The sequence below is a fragment of the Onychomys torridus genome, chromosome 3, assembly GCF_903995425.1.
Source record: "Onychomys torridus chromosome 3, mOncTor1.1, whole genome shotgun sequence".
Lineage (NCBI taxonomy): Eukaryota > Metazoa > Chordata > Mammalia > Rodentia > Cricetidae > Onychomys > Onychomys torridus.
In genome coordinates this window covers 116,701,209-116,714,533 of record NC_050445.1, presented here as the reverse complement: position 1 = coordinate 116,714,533, position 13,325 = coordinate 116,701,209, and positions in this window count along the sequence as shown.

Genomic DNA, 13,325 nt, shown 5'->3' with positions numbered 1-13,325 from the left:
AACACTTCAAAGACTGACAGAATACAGCACTTAAGATGTTTTAAGAACTTAGACTTTTCTGAACAGTAAGAAACATCTGCCCCTGGCAGCACCAATTTACTTCAAAGAGGATAAGAGGCATCGAAAAAACTCGTTATGGAGTTTGCTTCTAATATAGAAAAGGCTAGCCATTTGGGTAAGAAACTGCTCTTGCCTGATCTGCTTGACAGTATGTTGTATAAACTGGACATGCAGGACTCATAGGAAGATGACCACTGAACTTTGCCAAAACAAGGTGGAATGGTCCTTCAGGTTCCTGCTTCACAGAAGAAACTGTCAGACATTCTGCAGGACACAGAGAAAAGTGACCAATGAACTTTGCCAATACAGAACAGTATTTCACATTTCCTGCTTCAACAAGAAGTATGCCAGAGACTCTAGGTCTGTAAGCTGAAGATAGATGCCCCAGTGCTACAGAGGAACATTGGATGACTGTTCAGGCAGTCAGCTGTTTTTCTTCTACCTTGTATGTTTCAGAAGTTGTTTGTTTGCACTTTCTACTTACTCAGGTAATATTATATCCTTCTAGGGTCTTTGATGGAGTTGAAGACTAAATAGTTATAGTTTTCTTTAGTTATAAAAAGATAAATTAGATGTAAAACTTTTTTTGATGATAGGATATTTTCTTTAATTTTGCCAAATACAAATAGACTAGATATTGTAACTATAATTCTTGCTTGATAACTGTTTTGTTATATATAATTTTACTATGTTAAAATGAAAATCTTCCTTTCTGATTTAGACAGAAAAGGGTAAGTGCTGTGGGATGGTTCTCTGTATGCTGTGAGTATATGTTGCTATCACTGGTTAATAAAGAAGCTGCTCTGGCCTATGTCAAGTTAGGTTACAGCCAGGCAGGAAATCCAAACAAAGTGATATGGAGAAAAAAGGTGGAGTCAGGGAGACAGACTCTACAAAGATGTAATATAACACATGGAAAGCTACAAAGTACGTGGTAATACATAGATTAATAAAGATGGGTTAATTTAAGATGTAATAGCTAGCTGGCAATAAGCCTGAGCCATAGACAAAATAGTTTATCATTAATATTAAGCCTCTGAGTGATTATTTTATAAAAATGGATCCTGCCAGGGTGGACCCAGCAGGACCTTGAAACTTCAGTCGAAGAAGTAGTATAATTAAGAAGAATCTGTCCAGTCCAATCCCCACAGGCCTGCCCAGTGCCCCATGTCCCTGGCAGGCAGGCAGGCAGGCACCACTACAAGGAATAGGTATGTGGGGGAGAAAGGAGAGAGAATAGAGTAGTTTGTGCACTCTGCAGAGATGTGGAATTGAAGATATAAAGGTGGTGAGGAACAGGTTGATATGGGTGGCCTAAGCTGCCACCTAGGGCCATGTGATGTCTGGGCCTGTGCTGTTGCCGCAGGCCAGGTATGGGCCCATGGCACTTCCCCAGCTGGGGTTTGTGCTGATGTTCGTGACTTGTGTTGTTGCCAAAGGGCATAGGGATGCCTGGTGTCTGGGCTGCCACCCGAGGCCATGTTGATGTCTGAGGGCCATGCTGCCGCTGTGGCCATACTAATTTGAATGTCCTGCACTGCCTCCCAAGGTCATGGTGATATCTGGGCCCAAGCTGAGGCCAAGGACCATGTCTAGGTCCATGGCCCTACTGCAGCCAGGGTCCTGTAATGATATCCCTGACCTGTGTTACCACAAAAGGCCAAATGGATGCCCAGGGTCTGGGCTGCCACCTGAGGTCATGTTGGTATCAGAGGGCCATGCTGTCACCAGGACCATACCAATCTCAGTGGCCTGGGTGACATCGCTCCCCAAGCTGCTGCTGAGGACCATGTCTGGATCTGTGGTTCTACTGCAGCTGGCACTGTGAGAGAGTTGGCTCCATTCCTCACCCTGCTCTCAGGAGAGCTTGCTGCATGGCATGGGGGTCGGAGAGCTGGCTCTTACCATTGTCTGAGGGGAACAGTCCAAGTGAAGGCCCAGATTGACCAACTCAGCTACCACCCAGACCCAAATTCATGTTGGCCCGCCCCAACCTCTACCCCACCTATGACCAGCTAGAGAGCATAAAGGGACCAGTCCTGTAGAACCACAGCCACAGGATCTCCATGACTCAGGGAAACATCAAGATATCTGAGAGGAGATTTGGTGAGGGTCCAGTGTTGATGATGTACCAGAAGCCAGAAGGCCTGAACCAACAACTCATTGCAATGAACATTTGTAAGTAAAGCTGTTTGGGAAAAGGGTATACTGGGTGACACACCAGAGCTTCCAAGGCCACTATGACAAATGAATATGTGATGGAGAGGTGGAAAAGGTGGAGGAGAGAAATGTTTTTCTGTTTTTTGTTTTGTTTTCTTTTGTTTATTTGTTTGTTTATTTTCTTTTGTGGAGGAGGCTTTAAGAGTCAGGGGGATAACATGGATGGACTGGGAAAGGAGTGGGATTGGGGTGCATTATGGGAAATTCTCAAGGAATCAATTTTTTTTTTTAAATTGAAAGAAAGAAGAATCTATCCAGAACATATAGATGAAATTAATCAGAGACTAAACAAAGAACTTTTACAACTTACAGCAAAAGGACAGGACAGTATGTTAAGGACGGTAAAAATTTCTACACTTTTTTTCAAAGATTATACACAGACAATAAACACATCAAGAAACACTTAGCATTATTACTTGCTAAGGAATGAAAATCACAAGGAGACGCCACTTCACACATGTGGACACAGCACATGGACTTTAATTTTAAAAAGACAGAATAGCAAATGTTCATGAGAATGCAGGGGAATGGAGCTGCAGTCCATGGGGAAAACTATGTCACCGCTGGTGAACGGGCCAGGAGTTTTGCCAAAAGTTACATGTAAAGCTGCTGAATGACCCCGTATCTCCACTCCTATGTACAAACAAGAGAAGGCTGCAAGCAGGAGGTGTCCACACAAACCCATGCACAGCCTTGCTTTCCCAGTGCTTGGGCTTGGTGTTAGTGGTCAAAATGACAGAGGCAGGCTGGGGATGAGATGTAGTCAGTTGGTAGAGGGTCTTCCTAGAACTCACAAAGCTCTAGAACAGATCTCTAGCACTGCATGATGGAGGTGTGATGGTGCATGTCTGTTGTCTCAGCATCCAGGAGGTAGCAGGAGGAAGATCAGGGGTTCAAGGCTATCCTCCACTACTTAGCCAGTTGTTTACTAAATGTCTGAGTATTGACCTTCCTGGAAGGGGGGGGGATGGATTCATTATTGCAATTGGTTAGTTCAGCAACATATTAAGTCATAAGTGTGTGTGTGTGTGCGCGCGCGCGCGCGCGCGCGCACGTGCGCGCACTAAAAGTGAAATGTTTAAGCAGGCAAGTATTTTGGGACCCTTTGTACCATTTATATCATTAAGTCACTGATAAAGGTATGCATTATCCCCTTTCGTGTTCCAACTGCCCCTGAGGAAGCTACCATTAACGCTATTCACATTTCACACCTGGGAAAACCAAGGTGCTAATAACTTGCCCAAGTTACACAGCACATAGCTGGCAGAGATCAAATGACAGCCCAGGTGCTCCTGACTCGAAAGGCTGTGCCCTCTCTGTATACCTTCTTGCATGTAAACTACTGTGAAGAAAGCAAGACACGGCATACCTACCTTTGAGGGATTGATGTGGCCTTCAAAAGAAAAGGCGCATGCAAATCTCAGCACTGAAATCAGATTGGGTGTACTTATTTACCAGGTGTGAAATTGATTTTTAATGCTGGTAAGCACAAGCATGCTCCTCTTTAGAGCCAGATTTTCTCGATCTTAACTTTTCATGGCTTCAAGAAGATTGAACGCCAGCAGCTGCTGCCTTCCCTTGCCTGCTCCTACACAAATGGATGACGCCGCTGATAGTCTCATGTCAACTTGGATGCATAATGGCTTTTCCAGGTATCTAGATGGACATTTTCCTGGTTTTTATTTGAGTGAATGTTTAGACCAAGGGACTGAACAGAGGAGGGATTCCTTCCCAGTGCAGATAGACAATCCACCAAGCTCTAGGTTGGGCAAATAAACAGAGCAAGTTTTATTTTGTCCTCCACAGACTATCTTATAGTGTGTGCATGAATGTGTGTGTGTATGTGTGTGCACTGTGTTTGTACACATTGTATGTCGGACATATTTGCTTTCCCTAGGATATATACACATGTGTGTATACATGCATTAGGACTATGTAGGGGAACAGAGCTGATAGTATAAACATATTACAGGGAGGTCTGCTAGTCTGGCTCTCATGATGGAATCTGAACAGTCCAACAAGAGCTGCCTCATCAGAGAGAGGCCAGGAATGCAGTAAGAGCCAGGTCCACAAGCCTGGGTGTTCCACAGTCTTCCTTCAGTGAGGCAATCAGCAGCAACAACAGGGGAGAGCTCACAAGCAGGCAGAAAGCAAAGACTTCCTCCGACCGTGTCTGTTTATCTGGGTTGCTGTCAAATGGTGCTTCCCACATATAGTGTTGATGTACCACATGAATCAAGGCAATCAGGATCCCACCTGCCAATGTGGTGTAGGCCATCCCTCACCAGGGCTCTCTTCTTGGGTGGTTCTAGGTAGTGTAACTGTGACAATTAAAATTAACTTTCACAATACACAAATAGTGTGTACTATAGATATAAATCTATGTATTTATCACACACACACACACACACACACACACACACACACACACACATTTGTTTTGTATCTCAGCCCCACTGATGCAGCTACCGCCCTGTTCTAGCATCCCTAAAACTAAGATTAGCACATACTGGAAATTGCTGGGAATGACTTTCTGTATGCTGTGAAGGTGTTGCTCTGATTGGTTAATAAATAAAGTGCTGATTGGCCAGTAGCCAGGCAGGAAGTATAGGTGGGACAAAGAGAGAGGAGAATTCTGGGAACAGGAGGGCTGAGTCAGGAGATGCTGTCAGTCGATGCCATGAGAAGTAAGATGTAAAGTACTGGTAAGCCACAGCCACATGGCAACTTATAGATTAATAGAAATGGGTTAATTTAAGATATAAGAACTAGATAGCAAAAAGCCTGAGCCATTAGGCCAAACAGTTTAAATAATATAAGCGTCTGTGTGTTTATTTGGGTTTGAGTGGCTGTGGCATGGGCAGGACTGGAGATAACTCCAGCTAAAGGAAATCTCAGAGCCATTAGAAACCTCATGTCTCAACCATTGCTAGTAGTCTATATAGTGGAGGTATCTTTGTGGATTTCTGGGGACCTCTCTAGCACTCTGCTTCTTCCTATTCCCATGGGGTCTTCATTTATCATGGTGTCTCTTTCCTTGTTCTCTCACTCTGTTCCTGATCTAGCTGGGACCTCCAGCTTCCCTAAGCTCGTTTTCCCCTGACTCTTGCCCTCCATTACTCTCCCTCACCCCCAGTTTGCTCATGTAGATCTCATTCATTTTTCTGTTGCTGGGAGATCCCTGTGTCTTTCTTAGGGTCCTCTTTACTAGGTAGCCTCCCTGGAGTTGTGAGTTGCAGTCTGGTTATCCTTTGCTTTACATCTAGTATCCACTTATGAGTACATACCATGTTTGTCTTTCTCTGTGTGTGTTACCTCACTCAGGATGATTTTCTATCCATTTGCCTGCAAACCTCATGATGTCATTGTTTTTCTCTGCTGAGTAATACTCCATTGTGTATATGTACCACATTTTATTTATCCATTCTTCAGTTGAAGGGCATCTAGGTTGTTTCCAGGTGTTAGCTATTACCTACTCTGGTGATCGGATGGGTGAACACCCTGTCATGATAGAACTCTCATCCAGTGACTGATGGAAGCAGATGCATATATCCACAGCCAAACCCCAGGTGGAGCTCCAGGAGTCCAACTGGTGAGAGAGAGGAGGGATTATATGAGCAAGAGATATCAAGACCATGATTGGAAAAAGTACAGGGACAAATAGCCAAACTAGTGGTGTAACAGGAATCTTAAAAGTTCTTATTAAGGGGTTGGGGATTTAGCTCAGTGGTAGAGTGCTTGCCTAGCAAGCACAAGGCCCTGAGTTCGATCCTCAGCTCCAAAAACAAAACAAACAAACAAAAAGTTCTTATTAATAAAATCAAACCCAAGGCCAGGTATTGGGGTGAATGCTGGAAGATCAGAGACACAGAACAAGCCACAGTTTCCTTACCTCGCCAGTTCCTCAGCTGGTCTTGTTTCCTCAGACTGCAAGCTTCTGAGTCCTCATTCAGAATGGATCTCAGCTCAACTGTGCTGCTCCAAAGCCTAAAAGCTTAACCAGCCAAATGCTTCTAGTTTCTGGTCTTCACACCTTATATATCTTTCTACTTTCTGCCATCACTCCCTGGGATTAAAGGCTCACTTTCTGAGATTAAAGGTGTGAGTCACCATGCCTGGCTGTTTCCAATGTGGCCTCGAACTCACAGAGATCTGCCTGGCTCTGCCTCCCAAGTGCTGGGATTAAAGGCATGTGCTACTACTGCCTATCCTCATGTTTAATACTGTGGCTGTCCTGTTCTCTGACCCCGGATAAGTTTATTTTGGGGAACACAAATATTTTGGGGAACACAATACCACCACATAGTGGAAACACATGAACTGTGAACCAAAACCTGAGGAGCGCCCCCATGGAACTGGACCAGGCCCTCTGGATAAGTGAGACAGTTGATGAGCCTGAACTGTTTAGGAGGCCCCCAGGCAGTGGGGCTGGGACCTGTCCTTGGTGCATAAGCTGGCTTTGTGGAACCTAGGGCCTATGCTGAGACTCTGTGCTCAGCCTTGGTGCAAGGAAGAGGGGACTGGACCTGCCTCAACTGAATCTACCAGGCTGGGCTGACTCCCCAGGGGAGACCTTGCCTTGGAGGAGGTGGGAATGGGGGGTGGATTTGGGAGGAAGGCTGGGGGTGGGAGGAGGGAGGACAGGGGAATCCATGGCTGATATGAAAAATTTAATTAATTATAAAATAAAAATATTTATTAAAAATAAGAAACCTCATGTCACTGCTAAAACACTAAAGGAAATGAATGGGCTAAAGTTGGCCCATTTAGGCCTAGGATATCAATTCCAATATGAGCAGTTTCCCTAGACAGTGATTCTCCCAGGTTTCAGTGTATTTTAAAATAACTGCCACTGCAAAAATTATTTGCATAATTTCCTCAGAAGCTACCCAGGAAAACTTAGGTGACAAGATGCTATATGAATGGACAAAAAATTTCTGATAATGTGCATTTTCAGAGGGCTGTGCAGTTTAGAATAGCACCTAATGAATTTGCAATTCATATCAGTCTGTTAGGATAGCTTTGACTCTACATAGGAAAGGAGAAGGAAGGAAGAAGGAAAGGTAAACCAGTTATCACAATGATGTAGAGCTGTTGGGGGATGGGGCAGGTGTGTGATGCCTGGAGCAATTGTCTGTCCGGTCCACACAGACACAAACCTGACTAAGGCTGTTCTTGGTCTTCCGTAAACTGAAAACTGTAAAACAAGAAGTTCTTGATGATGTGTGAACTGGCCAGGTGTTGATTCCATCTCCTGTGATGAGCAATCGACATGACCACAGCTGAGAGAAGAACACTGAGTAGGGGGTCCATGGGTTTACTGATGCAGAGTGTTAGAGGCTGAAGTATTAGAGTGTCTGGTCCTCTTGTAGCTAGAATTAAAAACTCCATAATATGTCCCCATCTCACCAATTTACAGGACATTTTCCCTCAGAGAACCTTGAACCATTTAGTCTACCAAACCAACCAACTCTGTAACTCTGCTTCACATTTCATCTTCTGGAACATTCTGTGCTTCTCGCCTGGAGTTTTTTGCTTCCTAAATATAATTCTCTTCTTACTCAATCTCTTATTTTGTTGAAAAATATTCTCTGTGAATTCCCCAAAAGGGCAAAAGGGAAGTATGCTTTTTTTAATCACTGGAATACACAAAATGGATTTAATTGTCCAGACTACATTGATTATATAGCAGACAGAGAATCCTATTCTTGAAATGATTCACCTTATATTTGGGAAAGTACTTGATCACCTCTGCTTGCATATTTGAAGTCACAATGATGAAGACACTTACATGGGGGATTTTTGAAGCTGCACTCAAAATGTCCTTTCTCTGAGACTTTTCACTGAGATTTTCTCCTGGGAAAACTTCTTTACTTCTCTGCTTGGGGGCAGGAGTCAGAGTCTCTGTCAATGACATTCTGGAAGTGGGATTAGTGGAGGGTCTAAGAGTCTTCTGTGAGAAGGTGAAGTTTTACTCCACACTTTCTCTTCCAACACTGAATCCTCTTTCAGTCAGCTTACGTGTGAGGGTGTGAGACACCTCTGCTCAGTTTTCTCAAACACTCCATGAGGTAGGCGACAACAGCTGGGTGTTTGTAGAAATAACAGAGAGGCTGAGTGCTTGCCCAACATGCATGAAGCCCTGGGTTTGATCCCAGCTCTGCACACTGGAGGTGTGGAGGTTCACACTTGCAGTCCCAGCACTCAGGAAGTGGAGGCAGAAGTTCAAGGTCATTCATCAGATGTAGACAAGGTTATGTTAGCCTTTTCTCAAAACAAACCAAAGACTGGGGATGGGAAGGGAGCCTAGTTTTCATCTGATTAGTTCCCAGACTTTCTAACTTTGTAATTGAGATTCCTGTATAGACCCCTGCATTCCAGAGGCTCCTGGGTCTTCCAAGTAACCAGACTGTCAGGGTTCCAAAGAGAATTCTAGAGGTTTGTTCATAATGCATACACAGTTAGCACCTCAGTATTGTACATTTTAAAGGGTTGAGACAGTAAATTTTAGTTTGTACTTCAAATAGTTAGCAAGAATCTAACTGACACAAAAGAAGAATGCCTGAAGATGGATAAACATGACTTGAAAAATTCAGTCAATTTTTCCAAAAGGAAATGGATCGATTTCATACAACCTTGTTATTTTGCACGTATGGTACAAATTTTCCATTTGTTTTAGGTAAACAAAATTAAAAAATAAAATAAAATCCAGTCTCTGCCCCTACCCCTTAACGGAACACCTGCTATAGGGGGTGCAGAGCATGCAGGCCAGGGCAGCAGGAAAGGGGGCTGCAGGCCAGGAGGAGAAGGCAAGGATAGCCTACAGGCGATGGAGTCGAAAGAACAAGGAGTTAAATATCTCAACATGGAGGATGGCCACCAGCAAAGAAAACAAGCTACAAGATGAAGGGAAGGAAGCAGAGGCCCTGCCTTTGAGGGCAGGTAAAAATTGACAGAAGGCGGCAGGTGGTCCAATGGGGGACCACCCATCCTGTACTACAGACAGGAGCTGACACAAAGCACTGGAGAGCACCAGGCAAGGGTGCGAAGGGAGAGCATGGGAAGGTCTGGGAGGATGTGAGGCAGCTGGTGGAGAAGTAGGGGAAAGGCAGTTAGCGTTGAGCCCCTTATTATGACCTTCAGCATGGTTTTGCCTTATGCCCCAAAGTCTGAGGGTCTCTCTAAGGATAATGTGGGACCCTGCCTCTGAAGCCCATACTGTTGTGATTTTTCTTTCTTTTTTTTTTTGGCATTACTTCATTCTTGTGGGTCTCTCTCCACCCCTCCCACCCCCACTGCCAGCTCCCAATCGAACATTGTGTTTTTTACTCAGTCTGTTATTCTTACGTTGCAAGGAAAGATGCACACTACATATAGAGAAGCTAATAAAGTAGCTTGCAAAATAATAATAAAATCTGATGCCCATGAATCTGCTATTGTAGGCTTCCATGTGGGTGATGACTTTCCTGACTTTTGCTTTTCTGTTTTTTTTGTTGTTGTTGTTATCGTTGTTGTGAGGGTTTGTTTGTCTATTTGTTCTGAGACAAGATCTCATTGACTGGCCTGGAACTTGCAATGTAAGTCAGGCTGGGCTTGAATTTACTCAGATCCACTTGCCTCTGTCTTCAGTATACTGGGATTAAAAGTGTGCAACATCATGCCTGGTGGGATTGTTTAAAATCCATTACAAAAGAAGTATTTTCCTTTTAACTCCCAGATGACAGGGCTCCTCTAGAGGATCAACCAAACCCTCAGAACTGGGTGCCTGGGATTCGATCACTAGAGGCAGAAATGCTGAGGACTCTGCTCGGCTGCTGCCCACACTACTGATCTGTTTGTGTGGGGCTGTTTGATCCTGGGGCTTGTTTTGTTTTCGTTTGTTTGTGTTTTGTTTTGTCCTTTTCAAGACAAGGCAGAGTTCAGATGTCACAGATCCTTCCAGCAAAAAAGAGCAAGCATTCTTAGAATCAGGGGACACCACCTCCTGCTTGATTTCAGTTGGATGAGATGCGATGTGATTTGTCCCAGGCACTCGCTTTGATTCTCAGTGAAATGAGTTCAAAGGTCAGCTGTGTACCCACCTTTAGCCTTCTCTCTTCCAAACCACGTTTTCGAACCTCTTCAGAATTCTCTCCTCACTTAGTGGAAGAAATATTTCATCCATGATACAGGCTTCTCGCTTTGTTTCTGCCTAGTATAGATGATTACATAGGCTTTTTATAGAGTGAAACTCTAGAAGCATTTATCTGTATGTCCCTTACCCCTCACTGTTAACATCTGTATATCACACTCTCTGCGGATGCCCTGGGCAGAAGATAAATACATGGGCAAAATGCCACTGAAAGCTAATCCAAAAATACTCTCAAGGAGGGATGAAGAGCACTGTGCGGAGGAAGGATTAATCAGTCCAGGAGCACTTGTGTGTGTCTAAGTCAGTGTCCCACTGTGTCCTCTCATACCACCTGGGTTTTCCCCAGAGCTGTTAGGATGATTCCTAACTAGGAACCTATTTACAGAATCACGTGCTCAAAGTCTGTCTGCACCCCAGCTTCCCTGCTCTTTTGCCGAGGTGAGCATCTGCAACATGGTAGCTTCTTGAGAAACGTGTATTGAGCAAATCAAAGAACATTCTGCAAGCTGGGAGGTCTGGCAGTTTCTTTTCCTGTTTAAAAATTTAAGTCAGCTCCTTTCTCTTTGGGTCAATAGCTTCTCAGACTACAGGGGATTTAAACTTCCTGGGTGGATCTCGGCAATATTGAGAGTCATCCCCCCACCCATGGGAAGAACAAGTGTCAAGAACATCAAGATCTGGAAATGAGAAAGAGAAAGCAGGGGATCCTGGGAAGAGCAAGAGGATCAGAGATGTCCAGGTAAAGGAAAGAGTTGGCCTCTCCCTCACTGGAGAATTCCAGTTCCTCAACTCATAAAAACAAAGAGGGTCAAAATGGACCAGAGCTTCTTACCTCAGACAGAGACCAGGGAGCAGGGGAAGATTCCTGGCAGGCTGGTAGTGAGGATGCCTTACAGAACAGGTTCCCACCAGCTATAGGATTACAGCAGAGGAGAGTATTCTCATCACCAGCCCTTGTGACCCAACAGTGTGGCAACCTGCTTCACAGAACAAAGAGGAACACAGGGAGAAGAAAGACAGCCCTGATGAGCAGATGGGCCCTGTGGAGCCTCACTTTCAGTTGTGACAGAGCAATGCCATAGAGCAGTTGACAAACATTTCCAGAAGGATCTGATACTGATATGTTGAAGGCCATACACTGTCTGCTACAAGGTTCAATTATGCAATTTTAGTGTAAAATTACACAAATTATTAAAAGAACAGAGCTTTCTCTGATCAAGTCTACTCAGGTTAGATTTTACTGATAAGCCATGATTTTCTGATCCTAGATAGAAGGTAAAACTATCTCTGCACCTTCCCTAATGATTTGTAAAATGGTGCCTTAACAAGACCCTCAGGGAAATTAGAATTAGAGAATTGACTCTCATCCCATAAGGCTAAGAGTTACACCTTAGACATCTCATGGATTTGCCCTAAGCATAAAGCCAAGTCCATACAACCATTTAACTGACAACTAAAAAAAACAAACAAATAAAAAAACAAAAACAAAACCAAAAAAACATAAACATTCCTCATGAAAAATAAAAACCCAGAATCTCAAATTCATTGCCCATAAGGTCTAGAATATAACATAAAATTACTAGATGTTTTAAGAAACAGGGAAACATCACTCAGTCTAGAAGGCAATATCAATAGAAACTCTCGAAGGGTGGTGGTGGCGCATGCCTTTAATCCCAGCACTCGGGAGGCAGAGGCAGGCGGATCTCTGTGAGTTCAAGGCCAGCCTGGTCTACAGAGCAAGATCCAGGAAAGGCGCAAAGCTATACAGAGAAACCCTGTCTCGAAAAACAAAAAACAAAAAACAAAAAAAATAGAAAGTCTCTCAGGACACTTTATAATTGGAGATACAAGTAGCCATGTGGGCTGTGCTAATGATTGCAATAAATGAAAATAAAAAACCAATCATGACCACACTCCCCAGAACTCTAAGACCAAACCTTAACTATCTTGTTGTAGAAAAAAGGTGATACACAAACTAAACACATGGAAGACAGGCAGCACAGGGGAGCCTACATTTGCTCTGTGGCCCAACCTGGCCTTGATCCTGGGGTCTTCTTGCCCTGATGGCTCAGGGTTTAAAAGGGCTTGCTACACAATCACGAGAGTTTGGATCCAATACTCAAAAAACAAGTTGGCACCCCCAAACCTCTATAATTATAGCTCTAAAGGGCCTGACACAATCTTATGGCCTCCTTGTGTGCATTCACACATACACACACACACACACACACACACACACACACACAAACATTTATACACATATAATTAATTAAAGCTTTAAAAATTAGTACAAAAATAATAAAGACCATCAATTGTATTAGTGAAGTGGAGAATAAAGTAAGAATATGATGGATTCATGAAAGAAACAATTGTTTCTTTGAAAAGATAAATAAGATTGGACAAACTCTCACACAAACCAACACAAAGAAAAGACCCAAATTAATAAGATTAGAGACCAAACAGGTAGCACCAAAATCCAGTGGAGAATAGAGAATACCTTGTAAACAAACACTAGTAAATTAGGAGAAATGGATAAATGTCTAGATACATGTGGCCTACCCAAAAGATCGCAGATCACACACTATGACCATGTTAGTTTCAGTTAAAGATAGAGAGAAATGTTCAACATGTACAAACCATACAAGGAGAATCAAGGACAAAAGTCACATGGTCATCTCAAAAGATCTAGAGAAAAGCCTTTGTAAAATCTCAACATCCCTTCATAATAAAAATCCCCAAAGAAACAAAAGAGAAGGAACACATCTTGGCATAACAGACAACACTAAGCACAGCAGTGTCCATCGTTACACCAAGTGGTAAACCTCTAGAGGCACTTTCTCTAAGATGAAAAGTGAGACCTGTGTGCCCTTTCTTCACTATTATCAAAGCTGGGAACTGTCCTCAACTGTTCTTC